Source organism: Gopherus flavomarginatus, chromosome 4, assembly GCF_025201925.1.
Source record: "Gopherus flavomarginatus isolate rGopFla2 chromosome 4, rGopFla2.mat.asm, whole genome shotgun sequence".
NCBI lineage: Eukaryota > Metazoa > Chordata > Testudines > Testudinidae > Gopherus > Gopherus flavomarginatus.
Window position 1 is genome coordinate 133,863,313 of NC_066620.1, and position 20,484 is coordinate 133,883,796.

Below are 20,484 nucleotides of genomic sequence, written 5' to 3' on the forward strand. Positions count from 1 at the left end.
GAAGGCCCTTTATTCTTGGTCTTAGATTTGTCCTTGCTGGACTGATATCCCCTGGTAAGATCATTGAGGGGTTTTACAATTGTAGCATAGTTTTTCACAAATCTGCGGTAATAACCACTAAACCCAAGGAAGGTCTTGAGTTCTCTGTAGTTGCTTGGACGTGGCCATGTAGTGAGTGCTTCTATTTTATCAGGATCAGTACTCACACCCTCTTGGGACACGATGTGCCCCACATACTTCACCGAGGTCCTGAAGAACTGGCATTTGTCAATTGAAAGCTTCAAACCATAATCCTCCAGCCTATCAAGCACTTTAAGGAGTCTTTCTTCATGCTCCTCCAAAGTTCTTCCAAACACAATCAGGTCATCCAAATAAACTAACACTTGCAGTAAATTCATGTCTCCCACAACTTTCTCCATAAGACGTTGAAATGTGGCAGGTGCTCCAGAAATCCCTTGGGGCATGCGTTCGAACTGATAAAACCCTAATGGGCAGATGAAGGCTGTCTTCTCCTTATCTTCTTCACCCAGAGGGATCTGGTAGTATCCACTCCGAAGATCCAACACAGAGAACCACTGGCTTCCCGGCAAACAGTCTAAGGCATCTTGAACTCAAGACATTGTGTACTGGTCAACCACAGTACGGTGGTTTAGGGTGCGGTAGTCAATACACATCCGGATTTTCCCATTCTTTTTATGGACCACCATAATGGGTGAGGCGTATGAGCTGCGGGATTCTGTAATGATGCCATTTGCAGCCAGCTCTTGAAGATGTTGTCGCACATCTTCCATCTCGGAGAGAGCAAGCCTCCTAGATCTCTCTCTGAAAGGTCGAGAGTCATGTAGACTGATGTTGTGCTCTACTCTTTTTGCACATCCCACATCCCACTCATGCAATGAGAACACCTTGGATCTTTCACAAAGTTTCCTTCTTAGGCGATCTTTCCACTCCTCGGACAATGGTGAATCTCCAAAGTCAAACTTTGCTGGGTCTATTGTTGGCACTTGAGTCTCACACTGGGGTTTTACAATTGATTCTGGCTCAAAGAGGTCTGCTATCTTTTGTCCTTGCCTTACAACAACATCTCTACTTGTTTCATTAGTAATCAGTATAGTCACCTTTTCCTGGGCTTCAGCAGGTAAGGTTATGACTCCATTGGGGACCAGCACTCCTTCCGGGAGCTCTCCTTCAGCCGGCTGCTCTATCATTGCTAATGCCCCTTTACTGCCTTTCAGCCTGGTACTCATGACAAGTACTTCTTGCTCCATCCTTGCAGGCACTACTAAGGGGGTTGTACCCATGTACTTCAGTGCCCCAATCGGTAGCTCAGATGTCTCTTTTTTAGCGCTCTCAATTTTCCTATAGGCTTCAGCACAAAGCGTATGGATCATCAGGGTACTCAGGTACTGGTCCCCAGCCCGTTGTCTGCAGTAATCCGCGAGCATCTTGAAGAGGCTGGAGTTGGTCCCTATCAGCACAGACACATCAGAAGTCCCTTTCGGGTCAGGGCATATTAAGGCAGCGGTGTCTACCTCTTGCTTTACCCCAGCAACCTCCTCTGGGAATTCCAGATGCACTATGACATACCCTTGATAGGGGTATTCATCCATGCTGAGGCCACACAGACCAATGCCAGTCAGTGGCTGTATGGGCAGGTGCCTAAGCATCTGTTGGTAGAATGACTGAAATATAATAGTCACTTGAGATCCAGTGTCAAGCATGGCTTTACACTCCGCCCCTTCAATCCTCACCATGACCTCTGCTCAAGGCCCTATCAGTCCTGCAGGGATCCCAGCTGGATGGTCTCTTCTGGGGGAATCTTCAAATCCTCTAGGCCTAGGTGGTCTCCGTCCCCGGACCTTCTGGCAGCTACTGGATCTCTTCCAACTAGTCCTCAGCTTTTCATACACTAAGGAGGGGTTCTCTTCCTTATGGCAGTTAGCAGCACTATGCCCATCCTCACCACACCATTAGCAAAAGAATTGTCCTTTCCCCCTTCGGCGAGGTGGGATGTTGACTCTAGATACTGACTTCTCTATCGTCACCGTCTGAGGCTCCTTATTCCTGGAAATCTTAGCTCGGTCAATGATGCTTTGCAGCTCAGCTATCTGTTCTGTCAGGACCTGCATTTGTTGGGCAAGTTCCTCTGTGGTGCTCACCATCAGTACCCTGGCCATTGGCAGAGACGTTGTGCTGCCTGGTTCCAATGTTTGGGCTTCCCAACACTCGCTGGTCGCCTGCCTTTCTTCTTCTTCCCTGACCTCCTTTATCAGCTGGGAGTAACTTGGGGGATGTTCCTGCCGTTCTCTTAGTCGGAGATGAAGTAGGATCGGGTTCTGATACTGAGTCCCTCTTACAACCTGAGCCAGTCTGGTCTGATCCATCTGCTCAGCAGTCACTGCTCCCCTCATAACAGCTCTCTGAAGCAGTCGCTCCAGCCTCTGTATATAGGCTGAAATTTTCTCACCCCTTTGCTGTCTGGAATTAATGAATTTACAGTAACTGTCCTCAGGGCCCTCTACACTCCCAAAGGTATTATCAAGGGCCTCTAGGCAGTCCTTCACACTGACCTCAGGGTCAATGAGCTTCAGGGTGCGAATTACATCTAATGCTGGGCCACTAAGGCTCTCTATTAGACATCGTCGCTTTTCTACATCAGGTACGGCCCACTCCCGCAGCATTTCAGTAGTATGCTCCGACCAGAGTTCAAACTCCTCTTCCCCATCAAATAACCTTAACTTATGACAAGAGTTCGACGTAGCATAGGCCAACACAATCTTTTCCAATATATGCCCCAGTGCTTTTGCCCAATCATAGGCTGAGTCTGCCGCCCCTGAGCTAGAGGCTGCAGGACTGGGGCCCAACAAACCCGACATATTAGCCATTATACAAACAGTAGTTTCCTCAAAATATAAACACAATTATTCCCCAATACAGTGGAACACTCAACAGGTGCTTGTGAGGGGTACTGACCTAGGGATCCCGGATGAGCCCCCAAAAATGTAACCCTTCTGCCCCTCTGAGTTGGCAGCAACAAGGGCTGGGTTCAGTATCCAGGGGTTCCGTTTCAGTAACACAATGCATAACCGGCTCGAGCCCCCACCCAGTGACCTGGGACACTCACATATTACACCCCCCTGGGCGCCTCTAGGAGGCAATACTTCCCCTCTCGCAAGCACGGAGTCTGAGTGTAGCAAAATCTTTTTAATAAAAGAAGGAATCAATGCGGCATCCCATTGGAGAAACACCACAAACAGGGTTATAACACAAACCATAAACAAAAACCCACCTCCAAGTACGTTTGGCACTGTCCTTTTTCCCCTTAGGGTTTTAAGTCCAATCACCCCAAAGTCCAACAACCCAAAAGTTTCTGGTCAATGCCACCCCAGAGTTCGAGAGTTTATCTGTAGAGGTCCCTCCCCCCAGCCTGAGTAGAAAGGGGCACCTTACGTGGTCCGGGGCCAACTGCCCTGCCTCTCCATGAGTTCTGCTTCCGCCTTCTCCACGAACTGCTCCGCTTCACCAGCCGCTCCACTCTGCTCCTCCAGCCGTCCTCAGAAACTGCTCCGCTCCACCAGCTGCTCTGCTCCATGAGCTGCTCCAGTTCTCCCTGCAAACTGCTCGGCTCTGCTCACTCTGTGGGCCGCTCCACCCGTCCCACAGCTACTCCGCTCTGCCAGCCGCTCCGCTGCCACCAGCTGTCCCCACAACTGCTCCATTCCGCCAGCCGCTCTGTTCCACAGTATATCTTCAGGCTCCCCCACTAGTTAGCACAGTACTCAGTGCTCTCAGCTCAGTAATTTCAGCTCTTTAGTAATTTCAGCTCTTAGTAGGGGAGCCCCAGTGCTAGTGCACCATTAGCCCAAAGTGAATTCAGCTCAGTAACCTGTATTTAGATTCTTGAGGGAATAAAAAAAATCAACTCTGACATTCCACAGTGGAGAGAGGAGGGGGTGGAACTGGTGCTTCTGGCTCCACAAGGAGACTGCACCACCAGGCACAGATACCTGTCCCTAGCCTCTCTCAATTCACTGGGTTTTGGAACCCATGTCCCTTGTCTAGCAAGTACCACCCAACTGAGGGTGAGTCATTTGTCACCAAGCAGTCCCACAGCTCAGCAGTCTGGGATAGGGTAGGCGTGCCTATGCAGATACACTCTCTGAAATTCTTTCCACCAGATGTCAGGGTAGAGCTTATCCTGACTCTGCTTACACCATATTTATCACAATTCTATATTATACTTCCACCCTTCTGGGAGAGGCGAAAACATTACAACCCAAATTTTAAAAAGTGTGCACTAGCTTTGCGTGTCTGGAGTTTGAGTGTCCAATCTGAGACAACTAGGGCCTAATTTTCATAAGTGGTGAATGGCCACAACTTCAGCTGAAATTGGTGACCGCTGGAAGTGCTCTGAAAATCACCTTTCATTAGTTGTCTGTCATAGGGTCCTGAAAACACAGGATCTTAACTTTACACAATGTGCACACAGGTACTTAACTTTACACAATGCAACTAGCCCCATGAATTCAGTGGGGTTCTGCGTCCATATACTCATACGAAGCTCGTTTCAAGAACAGAGCCTAGACTGAAGCTGTTCAGGCCAGGAACTGTAGGCACTTACATATCAGTGCTGCATCCATTATTTTGCATGGAGTTGTTTTCACTGCCTAAAAATCTACTGGTTACTACTTAACCAGTTGCTTTCCTCACTTTATTTAAAAATTGTCATTTAACCGTACAAGACCGTGTAATTTAATTTCCTTGGAAACAATGGTTTTTAATTTTGTTCTGTAAATAATGGAAATACTAGACTAGAATGCCCTAACCTGTCTATTGACAAAACCAGTCAGAACAATGTCCTTTGTAATTTAAACTTTATGAGCATGGCAGATTATGGATTAGAATAAATTGGCAGGGGCTGAAAGGTGTCATTTACAGACTTGGCCATTCTCATTTGACATTCCCTATGGGAGGTGGGAGCAGATGCAGTCAGGCACACTGAAGGAGTGGGGAGCTGGTAGCACAGCAGTGGGAGCCACAACTCAGTTAAACCCTGGGTGGTATCACACGGAGATTAATATTGGGAGACGCAACACAAGGGAGACTGGAAGGTGGATTTTAGAGAAAGACAAAATAAGGAATGGAGGGAAAGCATTTGCCAAGATGCCCAGAGGTCTGACTCAGAGTGATAGAGATATTCACTGAGAACCAGCAATGCACGGTATGAGTCCTGACTGGATCCCACAAGGACCCCCAACTGCAGAGAAAAAGTTAAGTTCCCACACTGGAACAACAGGAAAAGAGAGCAGCTTGGCAGAACCCTCCACCACCTTAAGGGATCCTTAGTCTCCTATAGAAGAACCCCTGCTGTGATCCCAGAGAAACCAGATAGACCAGGCAATGGCAGGATATGCCACCCCGGCTTCTGCACCATCAGGCAGGAAGTGCTTCGCCTGTGGACAGGCAAGCCGCTTCTGAAGGGACTGTCCCTATATGGAATGTAACTATGGGCAAGTATGGACTGCATAATCAAGGACCTGTAAGAAGAGCCCCACCAAGCGAGTATTCCCAGTATGGATAGAGGCTAAGAAAGTAGTAGGGCTTATGGACTCAGGATCTAATCAGAGCCGGATTCGCCTGCAACTCATAGACCCAGGGAACAACACAAAAGGAATGATCTTCCTCCATGGAGATGTAAGGCCCTACCCCACACAGCAAGTATGACTGGAACTAGGCGGGTATATTCAGTGAATACATGGGTGGATGTAGCATCTGTGTAGGGCCTACCCAATAATACTAGGCTGGGACTGGGAGTGAGGTCCTGGCAAAACAAGCAAAGCCACAATCACCAGATCAGAGTCACTCCACTATAGAACCTTCATGGCTAGGGGTGAGCAAACTAGAATACTCTGGAAAGGGGCCATCAAACCATGGCCCAATCCTCAGTCCATCCAAGCCTTTAGCCCAAAGCTGAGATCTATAATGACCATGCAGATATTCTAGCCTGAGGCACCAACTTTGTGCAGGAACAACAAGTGGATCCCACCCTCTCCCACACATATGACCAGTTAGCTGTGGTAAATGGGGAAGTCATAGACCCCCAGAGAGAGACAATGGCCCTGTTTCAAACTACAGGGAAAATGTCTTTATTGTATAGAGTGAGCAAGACAGATAGAGAAACTAGGGCCCAACTGCTAGTCCCCAAAATGTATATGCAGGAGGTACTCCACTTGGCCCATGAGGTTCCATTCACAGGACATCTAGGGAAGAAGAAAACAGGTGACCACCTCACAGCTTGATTTTACTGGTGTGTTCCGTGATGTTGCAGATTACTTTGCATCTTGCCTGGACTGCCAACTCTCAGGGCTTGGTGGGGGTCAAATGGGCACCTCCTGTCCTACTGCCCCTAGTTGAAACCTCCTTTGAGAGGATAGATTAGATCTAGTTGGTGCTTTAGAAAAGAGCTCAGCAGGCTATCAATATATATTGGTAATAGTGGATTATGCGACATGTTACCCAGAAGCCATTCCCTTGTGATCTATCAACATAAGCATGTTTATGAAACTCTTTGTCAGGGTAGGCCTGCAACAGGAAATCTTGACCGACCTGGGACTTAACCTTACATCCAACCTGATTGTCTCTTGAAGATAGGCAAGTTAAAAACTTTGGTCTACAGTTTGCAGACAGATGGCTTAGTGGAACATTTTAACAAGACCCTCAAGGAGATGTTTAAGACATTTGTCATCAGAAACCTCAAACAATGCAATCAGCTGTTGCCTCCATTACTATTTGCTATCCAGGAGGTTCCCCAAGCATCAAAGGGTTTCTTCCCCTTCCAGTTGTTATGTGACCAACAGCCCCAGGGCATCTTTGATTTATTACAGAAATCCTGGGAAAGCCAGGGACCATGAGCAGAAAACCTAACCCAATATATCCTTCAGTTGCACAAGCACCTTAAAAGGTTAGGGGGCCTTTGCCTGTGAGAACCTACAAGAGACCCAGCAACATCAGGCAGTAACGTACAATCATGGGACCTATTTACAAGAATTCAAGCATGGGGGCTGAGTTCTTCTGCTATTGTTGAGCACAGAGACCAAGCTACTGGCCCAATGACAGGGGCCTTTTGAGGTGTTGTGACACACAGACCCCATCGAATATGAGGTACGACAACCAGGAAAAAGAAAAGACACCCAAATCTACCATGCCAACTTACTAAAGGCCTGGTGTGACAGGGAAGCCTTCCTTATCACCCACCTCACCACTGACTTGGAACTAGGACCTGAGATTCCAACAAAAGAGGCTGATAATGATGTCAAGTTGAGGGAGATGCTTGAACAAAAAGCCCAGATGGATCAGTTGGTATAGGCATTCCCTCAGGTATTCCCCTTCTGTCCTGGGTGTACCCATCTGACGTATCATCATATTGAGACCAACCCTGGACAGACAGTCAGGGAGAACCCTGGACCCTTACCCAAGAAGATGTGGGACACTGTCAAGACCAAACTCCATGCAATGATAGAGTGGGCATAATGGAGGAATCCCAGAGTGAATGGTGAAGCCCCACGGTTCTCGTCCCAAAGCCTGATGGCACAACATGGTTTTTCATTGACTTCCACAAGGTCAACACAATCTTGAAGTTTGATGCATACCCCATGCCACAGGTGGACAAGCTACTAGAACAGCTCAGGGCAGCCAGGTACCTGTTCACAAGTGACCTGACAAAAAGCTACTAATAGATCCCATTGACTCCAGGTTTCAGGGAAAATACAATGTTCATCACACTCTTTGGACTATATCACTTTCTGACCATGCCGTTTGACTTCATAGGGAGGCCACAATCTTTCAGAGGCAAATGGATTGGGTGCTCCTTCCACATAGGCACTATGCCACAGCTTATCTAAACAAAATTGTAATATTTAGCATAGATTGGGACAGCCATCTACACCACATCACTATGGTATTAAAGTCAATCGCCAAAGCCAGCCTGCTGTCCAACCTGGCTAAGTATAGATTTAGAAATGGCAAGATCACATCTGGCGTATGTGGTGGGAGGCAGGCATATTCGCCCACTTGTGGACAAAGTACAAGCTTTGGCCAGCTACCCAATACTCTCAACCAAAAAACAAGACAGGCAATTTTTTGGGCTGGCCAGATACTACAGGCAATTCATGCCTGACCTCGTCACCATTGCAGCCTCATTTTTGGATCTGACAAGAGACGAGAGAATTCAGAAGGTGCAGTGTTCAGATGAGTGTGATGCGCCCTTTAAAACATTGTGTCATGATCTGGTGCCCTTCAACCCCGACTTCTCAAAAGGAGTTTATATTCCAGACAGACGCATCAGATGTTGGACTTGGGGCAGTGCTATCCCAGACTTTTGAGGGTGAGGAACACCCTATATTATAATTAAGCTGAAAGCTGTTGCCTGACAAAAGAGCCTACTCTGTGATAGAAAATGCATGGGGGTTAGTGGCATTAATTTTTATCCCCCAGCCGGAAAGTTATAAGGAGGGCCACAAAGGAGAGACACCCTCTTCTCCCCCGCAAAGACTGGGAAATTGGACCCAGGTAGTGACCATCCATGCTAATTGGGCATAGTCAGATTCCCCCACCCCGTCAAAGGAGGAACCACCAAGGACTCTATTACACTTCATTTTAAACAAAGTTCTTAAAAAAATGGAGGAAGAAAACTCCCTCAAATCTGTTGTTGTTAATTTTTCATTGTTCAGTGGGACTTATTACAGAATGCTTGGCCAATATAAAAATCTCTTTACGTGCCCATGATCTTTGATTATTATCATTTACTACTCAAGGGGATCATTTTTACACAAAAGGGTGAAACTTACCAGTTTTAAATGTTTAATTCTAATATGTAGAAATGCAGAATGGATTATACTCCTATGTCTATTCCACTTCTCTGGTTCTGACACTCTTCCCAAGTGCCTGGATAATTATTACAGATAAAAATTAATTGCTCTGTATTAAAAAATGGCAAACACAGCTAGAACCTGTCCTCCAGAAACTGGAATGAGCCCAATTCAGTTCATATAGGCTGAACAGATCTTTTAGAACTTGAAGCCAACTCCAATCTGGGCTAAATTTGAAACAGTGACTGAAGTGAAATTCTGTAGCTTGTATTACCGATTTCCCTAATCTACCCAGTGTTCTACACACTCGTTTCTCTTGAGTTCACCATGAAAGTAATTTCATAATATCAAAAAAACCCTTTATGTTGTAGTAATTTACACCTTTCAAATGACAAAGCAGGTTTGCTGGTAGAAATTTATAATTTATATACTTTCTAAATTAGTTACAGGTTTGCAAAGCTCTTGCATCTGAAAATATTTTCTTTCATATCATTCATATAGATATTGTTGGGGTAATTAGTGACAAAGAATAAGACTTGGAAGGTTGACACTCTAGTCTTTCAAAACTTCTGGCGTGGGTTATGCAAGCCACTAGTTTAAGTCACATGAGCAGTAGGTCTACAAAGACTTCATTTGTTCATGCTGAATATCTTACTGGGGAAAGGAATTAAAAACCTTCAGCTAGCCAGCATGCTAATGTTTATTGTCTCCATTGAGTGGTTTAATCATCATGACTAAGGAAAGGCTTCTTTTAAAAAACAAACTACACAATGCTCACAAGAATAATAGAGGCATGGTAATGCCTTTATGTTTTCTCTTTTTCTTCCTTCTGTATTAAGGTTGGGTTCAGTTATTTACTTAAAACAGCAATTCAAACTCTCTGTTTTGTATGAAAAAACAGTGTATCCTCTCCACACACCCTCTAATATTTACAGGATATAGTCGGTGGATAAAGATTTAATTTTATGGGGATTTTCTAGTGAATCTCTTAGTGCATATGAGTAAAAAAACCTTTTTTTAAAATGTGAGAATTTTAAGAATTTTTAGTATCTCATGTTTTTGCAAACTATGGCTGGTTTATTATCCTTTTTATTTTCCATATAGTTTAAACTCTTTGCCAGCTACCTTCAAATATATGTTTTCCAAAGGTAGAATGTAATAAGCAAAGTTATTTACATATTATGTTTATATTTTAAGTCTTAATTATGACATTTTCACATTTAACCAACCTTAGTCCTATTTAAATAATTTTTTTGTTTATGGAATTTAATTAAATTAATACAATATGTTTCTTGTACAGTTGCATTTGAAACTGTATTTTGAATAACAGCGGTTTCAACTATCTTAGCGCATACACATTATGCATGTTGTGTCTTATCTTTTGTTGATGAATCTCCTGATGTATATAGTAGAAATTCATCATTGGATAAACAAGGTTTTGGACAAAAAGCTTTTTTTCCCAATACAAATAAAGCATATCAGGGACCTAGCCCAATTTCATTTAACTGGGATTTTCAGATAAGAGGGTCAGATAAATTAGGTTCTGCTATGTCAGTTACTATATAAGTAGAGGAAATAAAAGTTACAATTCTACATTCCAGGTACCAAATCCTGCCTATCTACAGCTTTTGCTAAATTGGCTTTGTGCGATCACTCTCAGTATATATTGCAGGTGTTTGAGATGAAGTGGATTAATTGGATTCAAGAAAAGTATACATCCAGGTATGTCAAGGGAGGTGGTTGGAAATCAGACATTTTAAGAGGTCCTTCCTGAACTGCAAGCTAATCAAATCTGTTTATGGTATACATGTCTTTAGAGCTACAGCCTTGACATTTGGCATATTTTCCACAGACTATTACCATGGAAAAAAACAAATTTGACAATTTCCCTCATAGGTCACTAAAAGGTCAGTCTAAAAATATCCCAAACTGTTAATTTCTTCCATGAGATGATTAAGTTGGGTAGGAGGTTTCCAATTCAGAAAAACTAAGGTGATCTGAGGTCAGCTGTTCTATGTGACAGATTACAGCCCAGATAATTACTGAAGGTGAGCAAGCCGCAAATGCCAGTGCTGATAGTCACCGCCCATGGACGGTTGTCAAGCAGGATATATATATATATACACACACACAGACTTGTATAAATGCACGGGAATGCAAGTTTGATTTGATCAGTCAATGGAAGTTCTGGATTACATGCAAACATTTTTATTATTTACCACTACTTAGCAACATGATTTTCTCATAGTGCAGGAAGAGACAAATGTAAGGGGTTTGTTGCATTTATTGTTTCACACCTTCGGCTACACTGATGTACACTGAAAAGTTCTCTCTAGTTACTTTGCTCAATAGGCAGCCACACCAATCAGAGGCGTCCACACACTTGTGTATCCCACTCTCATCTCTGTCTCTGTCATGTGCACAGTTTGACCCTAACAGGAGAAAGGAAAGAAAAGGAGACAAAAGAGAACAAATAGAATTAGCTCCCTCCAGGGTCGCCCGGGGGGGGGAGGAGGCAAGTGGGGCAATTTGCCCCAGGCCCCGCAGGGGCCCCCCACGAGAATATAGTATTCTATAGTATTGCAGCTTTTTTTTATGGAAGGGGCCCCCGAAATTGCTTTGCCCCAGGCCCCCTGAATCCTCTGGGCAGCCCTGGCTCCCTCTAACTATAGAACTGCTCTCTTAAGAACAAGTATTTGGGGAGAAGGGTGGCAGACTCTTGAATGGCCTCAAAACCTTCACTAGCAATAAGAGATGCCTTCCAAAGGAGGAGCAGTCAGATTTGGAAGAAAATATGTTTATTCAAAACAGGTGCATCTCTGACTAGTCTGGGTCAAGCACACAAAGTGAGAAACAATTTCTATTTCTGTATCTCTGTCTGTGCAATCTTGAATTGTGTAGAGATCAGTTTAATAATTCCAAAAAACAGATTTTGGGAAAGTGGGGCCACACCTGGCCCCCTAAGCCTTTTAAAGTATCTACAGCCAAGGGCTGCGCCAACAGAAGCAAAGACAACCAACCTGTAATGTTTTACAAAGGTCTGAGCTATCTTCCATGTTTTCTGGGGACGTTTGCTTTCTCAGTCCAGAATGTGACTAAATCCTACTAAGAGGAAACTGAATAGGGACCAACACATGGACCCTCTCCCATGGAATATGTGATGGAGGGGCAAATTTAGTCCAATCACAAGGGATAATTTTTAGAGTCCCCAGAACCCTTCAACAAGAATGAATAGTCCATTGAAGACTGTAGCCTTGCTACTTTGTGCAAAATGATATTTAAGGCCTAGTCTGTACTAGAAAAGATTTGTCAGTAGATTCATCTGTGACAGATATGAAGTTTCTTGCAATATCCTTGAAAAACTTTATTGAATTACGTTTGTTTAGCTTTGGATTCCATTGTACTAAAAATGCAAAAAGTGTATATATTATTGTGGAATTGTATGTAACTTCTTGAAGGGAGATACATCAATAATGTAAAGCCTGGGAAGAGTTATGAGCTTCAAAGGACTATTTGAAATAATGTGCCAGACAAGAATGAACTTGTGGGATAAAGTTAAGCAGGTTTCCCAGGCAATCTCTAGGGAGAGGTGTGTGTAAATGTTCCCTCTCCGGTCATGCAAGAACTCAGCTTTTTGAAGCTTTGCCCTGAGGAAGGGATCTTTATCTGCTGATCACCTGTTACATGAGGACAAGGTCAAAGGCCCAAACCGTATAAAGGAAAGAACGAACAGTTCGTGGCGGGGGATGGAGGGGGAGCCTTGTTCTGATCTAACAGCTGTTATGAACTTGTAACCACACACACAAAAAAACCTCTTGGTGAGAGAGACACACAGGTCTCCAGCCAAGAAAGGTGATGGCTGAGGAGCTGGGAGCCCATGCTGGTCCACAGAGGGGGAGTACAGGTGCAATTGCCCTGAACTGTGACCTGACATCTATGGTGGCAGCATGTGTGGCTCTATAACAGTGTGAATTGCATAAATGCAAACAGAGGTGAAAGCAAGTACATCAGAAGGAAAAAGCACAAAGAACAGTCTCAACAGTCTATTCAGGAATGGAATAGGAAAAAGAGAGACAGAGGAAAATGGATTATGAACAGCTGAAGAAAGATCAGCTGGTTGAGCTATGCAAAGAAAGGCAGCTCAACCCTGAGAACCAGACAAAAGACACAGCTAGTCCACTTACGATATTCTAATGACCAGAAGAGGAATGATTGTTCAGGTTCACAGGGAACATCCAACCCACTGGCAGAGGGTCCAGCAAGCGGGGAAAATTTTGGAGCCACCTTCCTGGGAGGAGGCTGGAAAGAAGCTGACAGAAGCAGATCATGTTCTGTCCAGCCCAAATGCATCACTGCAGCTGGAATCAGGGATAGGCCCACAGGTGGACCAAAAGAGGATACAGCTAGAGAGGGACTGACTGCATCTGGAAATCCAACAGCTTAAAGACCGGGAGCAAGACAGAACGGATCAGGAGCACCAGCACAAGTGAGAAAAGAAGAATAAGGACTGTCAATATCAGCTTGAGATGGAGAAACTGCACCAGCAGGACCTTAGTCAGGTAGGAAGCCAGATCTTAAGTACCTATCCTGGTGGGTGGCATAAACTCCAAACTATTTCCTTATTTTAGAGAGGCGGATGATATGGATGTGTTTCTAAATGTTTTTGAAAAGGGGTGTGAATTGAAAAAGGTGGGGAAGGCAGACATGGTATGGTATCTGGCTCCACTACTGTCAGGGACAAATGCCTCGGACATTTTCACCCTTATGGACAGGGAGAACTATGAAGATTATGAATTACGTAAACTAGTTCCTGGTGCAAAAGCCAAAGTTTAAACTGACCTGTGAAACATACAGAAGGTTTTGAGGAGTTCAGAAAAAAGGGGACATGATCTGTGCTGCGGTTTCAATTCTAATTAGGGGTTATATAAGGAAATGGGGAACTGGTTGGGGGGTTACCATGGTCAATGAGGTCTACAAATTAATAGAACAATTCTGTAAATTCTGTAAAATAATGATTAATAGGCAAAAATCCTAGAGATATTGCTATAGCTGGATAATGGAAAGACCACTAGGCAGATAGGTTTCTATCAAACCCAGAACAACTAACAGGGAAGGAACAGGATCAGAGGACAAGGATCAGGCCTAATCTGAGACCCATGCCAGTGGATAGGGAAACCACCACTGAAAAGCCATAGGACAGGTGAGGAAACGTGGTGCTCCATATGTGGCCAGTATGGCCCAGGAGTGCCCAATATCGCCCCTGATGGCCAGTGCAGTGCTGGAAAGGACTGCACCTCAGGATCACAAAGTGAACTGTGTGGCTGAATCTCGGTAGGGAGGGAGTCACAGAGCCAGTTAGCTGATGACATATAAATTCATGCTGAGCCATTCATACCCCTAGCCTCTCCCCAAATGTAATGCTGCACTTTTCCGGGTGCAGACCCATCGGATTGTTAGTGGGAGCAGAAGGTGGTCATTAATGGGGAGACACTCACTGGATGGAGAGATATTGGGACTGCCAAGACTATAGTTAAGCCTCATGCTATGAAACCTCATCAGATGCTCCCAGAGTGTGAATTGTGGGTTAAAGTTCTTGGTGCAAAAGCCTTCAGTCTCCCCACAGTCCAGATTTCTATTCAGAACAAGGGACGGGGTGCCGACTATCAGTGTATTGTCAGATACTCTGGATTCTTTGCTTTTGGGGAATGATATTATGGTGGTGAAAGCATTAGGGGTGAATCAGCCCCCTTCAGTTAGCTTCCAACTGGCCAGAGACTGCATTAGCCAAAATGCAGTTGAGGTAGCTGATCTGCAGAAGGGGGTGGCTCCCCCTGCCACTATTTAAAAGGAAACTGACATGAAACTTACGGATATGTCACTTCCAGAGACCTTCTGCAGCCTTGGGCAAGTTACTTCATCTCTCTCTCTCTCTGCCTCATTTCTGTTTTAAAGAAAAGAGGGGGATAAATATTTCCTTTCTCTATCTTGTCTCTTGACACTATAAGCTCCTCAGGGTAGGGACTGTCTTTTTACAATGCGTGTGTAAAAGGTCTAGCACAATGGGGGTGCAGTTTTGGTTAAGGCCTCTTGGTGCTACTTTACTACAAATAAATTATATTAATGATACATAGTTGTGTAACTTGTGTCCAATTCATGACTGAAACACTGAAGTGAGAGATGCTGTTTTAAATTCATCTTCCGCTCTGGGGGAGGAAGTGTAAAAAAAAATGTTCCTTAGCTAGTTGTTCATTAAGAGCTATATGCTGCAATAAGGAAGCACAGTGACAAAAAAGAGCAGTCACAGCATTATGCCTCTCATTACGGCAACACCAAGGTAAGCAGTGAAACGTCAAAGTCCTTAAATGAACTCACTATAAGTCCCCTCTCTCCAGAATTTGCAAGGTTTCTAGTTGACTGAGTTTGTTTTTTTCTAATATACACCTTTCCCCAGACTCAGACTTGTAATTTCACAGGATATAACCTCATTGCTTTCACACTGACTTTTGGACAAATTCTTGTTTGATCAAGGGAAAAGGCCTGGGCTTAAATCTTGTCCTTGCTCTGTCCATGGGGGTTCCCAAAAGTCCAAGAACCAGGATGTCAGGAAATGCAATTCAGGCTCCAGGGGCTGACCTCACCCATCTCTGGCCATGCAAGGGTGGGGATGGTGACGAAGGAGCAGGAAATGCTGAATGAGAGAACAGATGAAGACAGGGAGCTGGGAAAGATGCCAAACACTCTCTCTATTAAGGACACTGGCACCACAATCCCATTATGGCATACACATTATAAATGCTGAGGTAAACAAAAAATACCCTCTTGTGGTCTTGTGATAGCTTCTGAACAAAGTTATTCTGTCATAGAAAAAGAACTTCATGCCATATTCTGGGCAATGAAGCAGTTCAGGCCCTATCTCCTTCATAAGAAATTCAGGGCCTTGGCTGAACATTCTCCATCAGTCTGGTTACACAGAGCCTAGGGCACCACCTCTAAGCTGCTGTAATAGAGCATGACACGCTAAGAATCTGACATGGAAATTGTGCATACTAAGTGGAAAGAAATATAGTGGCAGATGCCCTGTCCAGGAAAGAGGGTTCTGACCCATTGCCTATGGTTCTGCCAGTAACTGACCCTCTGAAGCATTGTAAGAGGGGAAGTATGAGCCAGGAAGGCCAACTGGCAGAGTGTACATCATAATTCACATTGGGCCTGACACACTCACTGCCATAATCTGTATCAAAAAGGTGCCATGTAAGGTGTCATATGCAAACTGGTAGCCCACTGGCCATTAATATTATTGCATGATTTATGTGCAGTGAGTGTTTAAAGAATTATAGATGTGTGCTGGAAATATGTTCTTAAAAGGTTTCAAGCAGTGCATAAGCCCTGATCGTCCTAAACAAAGGAATGTTGTTTAATCTGTTTTCCTGTGTCTCCAACATAAATTGAACCAGGTAATACCTCAGAGGACAATGAAAAGTACATCTACATATAAGGTAAACAAAGCCATCAACGCACATGAGCAAGGGGAAAGACCGCTTAGCTAACACAATGAGGGATGGAGTCTGCATATCCAGGAAACCTTCCTGGTTCTTGAAATATAGACAATAGACTTTGAGAAATACAAGCAGAAGCAGAAAGCCATTTTGGTTTTCATCACTGCATGGACACATTGGGCCAGATTTCTTGGAATCTGAGAATGGTGGATCCTTCAACCAAAGGAGTTGATGTCTCTGGAAACTGGCCTTAGGTGAGAAACGGGCTTAGACAAAGATTGTAATTTGCTGAAGTTAAGGCTAATTCACTAGAAAGGGTGCTTTGTTTTACTTCGGGCATAAGCTTTCGTGGGTAAAAAACCCCACTTCTTCAGATGCATGTGAGGCACTGGACACTGCAGATGAAATGGGTTTGGGAAGACCTGGGACTGGAGGGGCTGTTGGTGTCACCTTGCAAGGAGTAACCAAGCTGGTGGAAGCCAGGGTGAGACTATTGTGCTGGGAGCAGGCTGCTTATATCTGTGAGGTTCCTGAGCAAAAACTGCATAGCACAGAAGTGTTACAGGGCAGGTGGTGACAAGAAGTTCTTACTGATTTGGCAGCAAGAACAGTTGTGGGTGGCTCCTTTGATGCTAATTCATCTGCCTCTCGCCCCTCCATCTCTACAGGGACCGTGGAATAGCTGGCTGCAGAAGCAGACAACAAGGGTAGGCAACCACAGAGCCAGCTGGTGGCAACTTTTTCTGGCAAACATCGATCACTACGGCACAGATGTCAGGGTGTGTGTGTGTGTGTGTGTGTGTGTGTGAAGAGAGATGCAGAACTATCAGTGTAAATGTGGGGTGGAGTGCCGTGCAGCTGATTGGGTGGATGAGGCAAAAGTGGAAGGGGATAAGGTACTTAAACCTGTGAGAGAGGCCCACTAAGCTTGGGCCTTGACCCAAGACAAATATGGTTGCAACACCACAGAGCAAGGGATATTCTTTTCCTCAGTGTGCAGAGTCAAGTTGTGGGAAGAAAGGACTCTGTTTAATCTAGATTTTACAACACCACAAATAAGAGATCCTTTCCTTGAAAAGGGAGACTTCAGTCATAACGATGATGAAGCCAATCATGAACTAAGGTATGCCCCCAAATCTGTTTACCTTAATCTCTTTAAGACTGCCCCGACTTTTTGTGACTTTTTTCATATGGATGACAGCCAAATGATAAATGTGGTTCATCATCTTCAGAGGGCTGGCCTAACTAACAATTGAGCATATGTGGTCAATAGTTCCAAAATAACTCACAGTCAGAGCCACAGACACTGAGGTTTTTGGGGGACTGGGGCAAAATCTGAAACTGAAGCCCCCCCACCCTTCCAGAAATTACTGTTCAGGGGAGGCAGGGCAGGCAGGGGGAGGTTTGGAAAGTGAGCCTGCACTGCACTCCCCCTGCAGAGGCAGTTTAGCTCTGGGCCAAACAAGGGTCATTGGGCCAAACTGCCTCCTCCCCCAGGCATCTGTTTCCAGTGGCTTCACAGGCATCAGCAAGAGCTTAAAATGATTTTTGTCTTTTGGGACTTAGTAAAGTTTGAAAATATTTTCAGAATAAAGCCGAGTGTTAAAATAAGTATAATCTTACTTGAGATTGTGAGTAGTGAGCTCAAGGTCGTGGTTGATGCAATGCACAACAAAGTGAGTAGATCTTGTTTAATGTAGCATGTACGCCATCTGAACAAAATGCACTCACTGCTGCCCCACCTAAATTCAGGCCAAGCTGTTCTGATTTGAGCCCATCTGGCTTGATCCCCATATCTCCTAAATATGCCATAAATTGTCAATTCCAAGTCTACTATGATAGCAAATAGAGGACGAGGTTCCCCATTCTGCACAAGTCTGAGGTACATAATTTGCTCAGCTTCAGACCTATTAATGGATCCATCAGGAAGCACAGTAATAGAAATGGATGCCAAAAGCTAGGTTTGAGACACTTTCTGAGTCTTTTCAATTTCCTCTGTTCAGTGTTTTGATCTGTGTGTGTTCAACCAAGTTCAAGTCAAGATTCAGGATAATTTTTTTGCCTGCATGTTGCAGAGTATTTCAAAAATCTCTAGAACAAAAATCGTGTTTAGCAGCCATGTTAGGTGCATTAATCAAGCTGGCAAACTTGGGGATCTCACCATGTTGCATTTTCCACAGCAGTCCAGTAATAGGAGCTTCTTGTGGACAAAGTGACATTTTCTGTTTCCATGTGTTTCACATGAACAGTAGAGTGGTCATGTGCATGCAGGGATTCAGCTCTAAAAGTCATGTGCTTTCATGTAAAAGGGCCACCCTTTTATGAAAGTGTATGCTTTTGGAAACTTATACAAAAACCTATGAATACATTGCTGTCCATGAATGTGGGTGAGTGGGGGGGTTTTTTGGTCTAAGTTTCTTTTATTCCTTATCATGTTCTTCTATACCTTGTGCTTTCTGCTTGCTTGGCCCAGGGCTGAGAGTATTACCTTCTGCTGATGGTTTTCTTACCCCAGATCCCAATGCTATGGCTTCATGTGTTTCAGGCATTTTTTAAATACCGTATTACACTAAGCAAGTCTGTGAGTATATCGTTCTCATAAACATGCTTAAAACAGCAAGTGCGTAAGACAAAAATTGATTTGCATATAAACCTGTCTCAACCTGGCAGGAGCACCTGACACTTGCAGCAGCAATAAAGTATTAGAGAGAGGCCACCGCCTTCCTGAAATCAAATGAAACTGTGTTTTTGCAACAGCAGCAGGTAATCTAATTGTTGGTTATTTAACCACAAAACCTACTCTGGCCTGGCTGACTAATTTAACTGGTACTTTCCTTCCTCACAAAAAATACTGCCTTTGAAATTTGAACTATCTGACTGCAGCCTGCAGGCCTTATTCTCTCTCTTTAAGGCTATGTCTACACCGGCAATTGAATGACAAACTTATCTTTCAGAGGCGTTAAACACCCCCACCCTGCAAAAAACAAAAGTTTTGGCGACAAGCCCCAGCGTGAACAGCACGTTGTTGGCAGGAGCATCTCGCAAACACCGCTTGTTGGGGGTGGAAATTTTTGTGGGCAGGAGAGCTGACAAAGAGCAGCTACACTGTCCGACTTTCAGCAGCACGGCTGTAGCGACACAGACGTGTCGCTAAAAGATGACTAGTGTGGACATAGCCTTTAAGTCAAACCAAACAGCACCAGGCAGCAGTTGCTAAATTTCCAAGGATCTCCAAGTTTTTATACAGCCAACTCTGGCTTGGCTGGAACAATAAACATGCAAAGCCCAAATCTGTTTCCTCCCTCCACAATCACCTCAGGGCTTGAACAGACAACTCATTCATAGTGGGGCTCAGTGAGGCACGCTCAGAAGTTTACTTTACACTGATTTCACCACCTTCTCCAAAGACATTACTTGTCCGGCTGATGATATCTAGGCCCACCCTGCTCCCTTCTGACTGGCACTACAGTTTGTTTGCTGTGCTCAGCCTCTTTTCCCTTCTCTGTTTCTGAAGCTCCAGTGTCACTGGCCCTGTGTGACTGGCAGGTGAATGGTGTTACTTCTAGTGTCATGCAGCCTACCTCCCAGGCTCTGCTTCTGTCCTTGTTTGATAGACAGGAGACCTGAAATGTGCCCAGCTAACAGTGCTCCTGAACCTGGTCAGTAGGCTGTTCCCCAGAATGTCTGGGGTGTGCATGTGGGCGCTCTGAGATACACACGGAACAAACCTAAGTGTCAATATGATTTTATTCTTGAGCTCCCTTCCCCATTTCAGTGTGTTTGGTCTCACTCAGTGTGTCCTGTCCGAAGGGAGGCTGTAAGCAATTTGGGGCTTGGACCATACCTTTTTATTTACCTGTTTAAAGCACTGCAGACACTTTGGGGCACAATAAGTAAATGGTGATGACAGCAATCTCCTGGCACATTCAGTCCCACTGCTGGAAGCCATTTTTCTAAACAAAGTCTTCTCCTGCTTGTTCTGTAAACTAAAGCTGTATCATGGAGTTTAAGGCCAGAAGCCATCACTAAATCATCTCGTCTGACCTCCTGTATAGCACAGGCCACCAACACCACCAGCACATGCACCCTAACTCAGGAACTGAAATGAGACCAAAGCATTA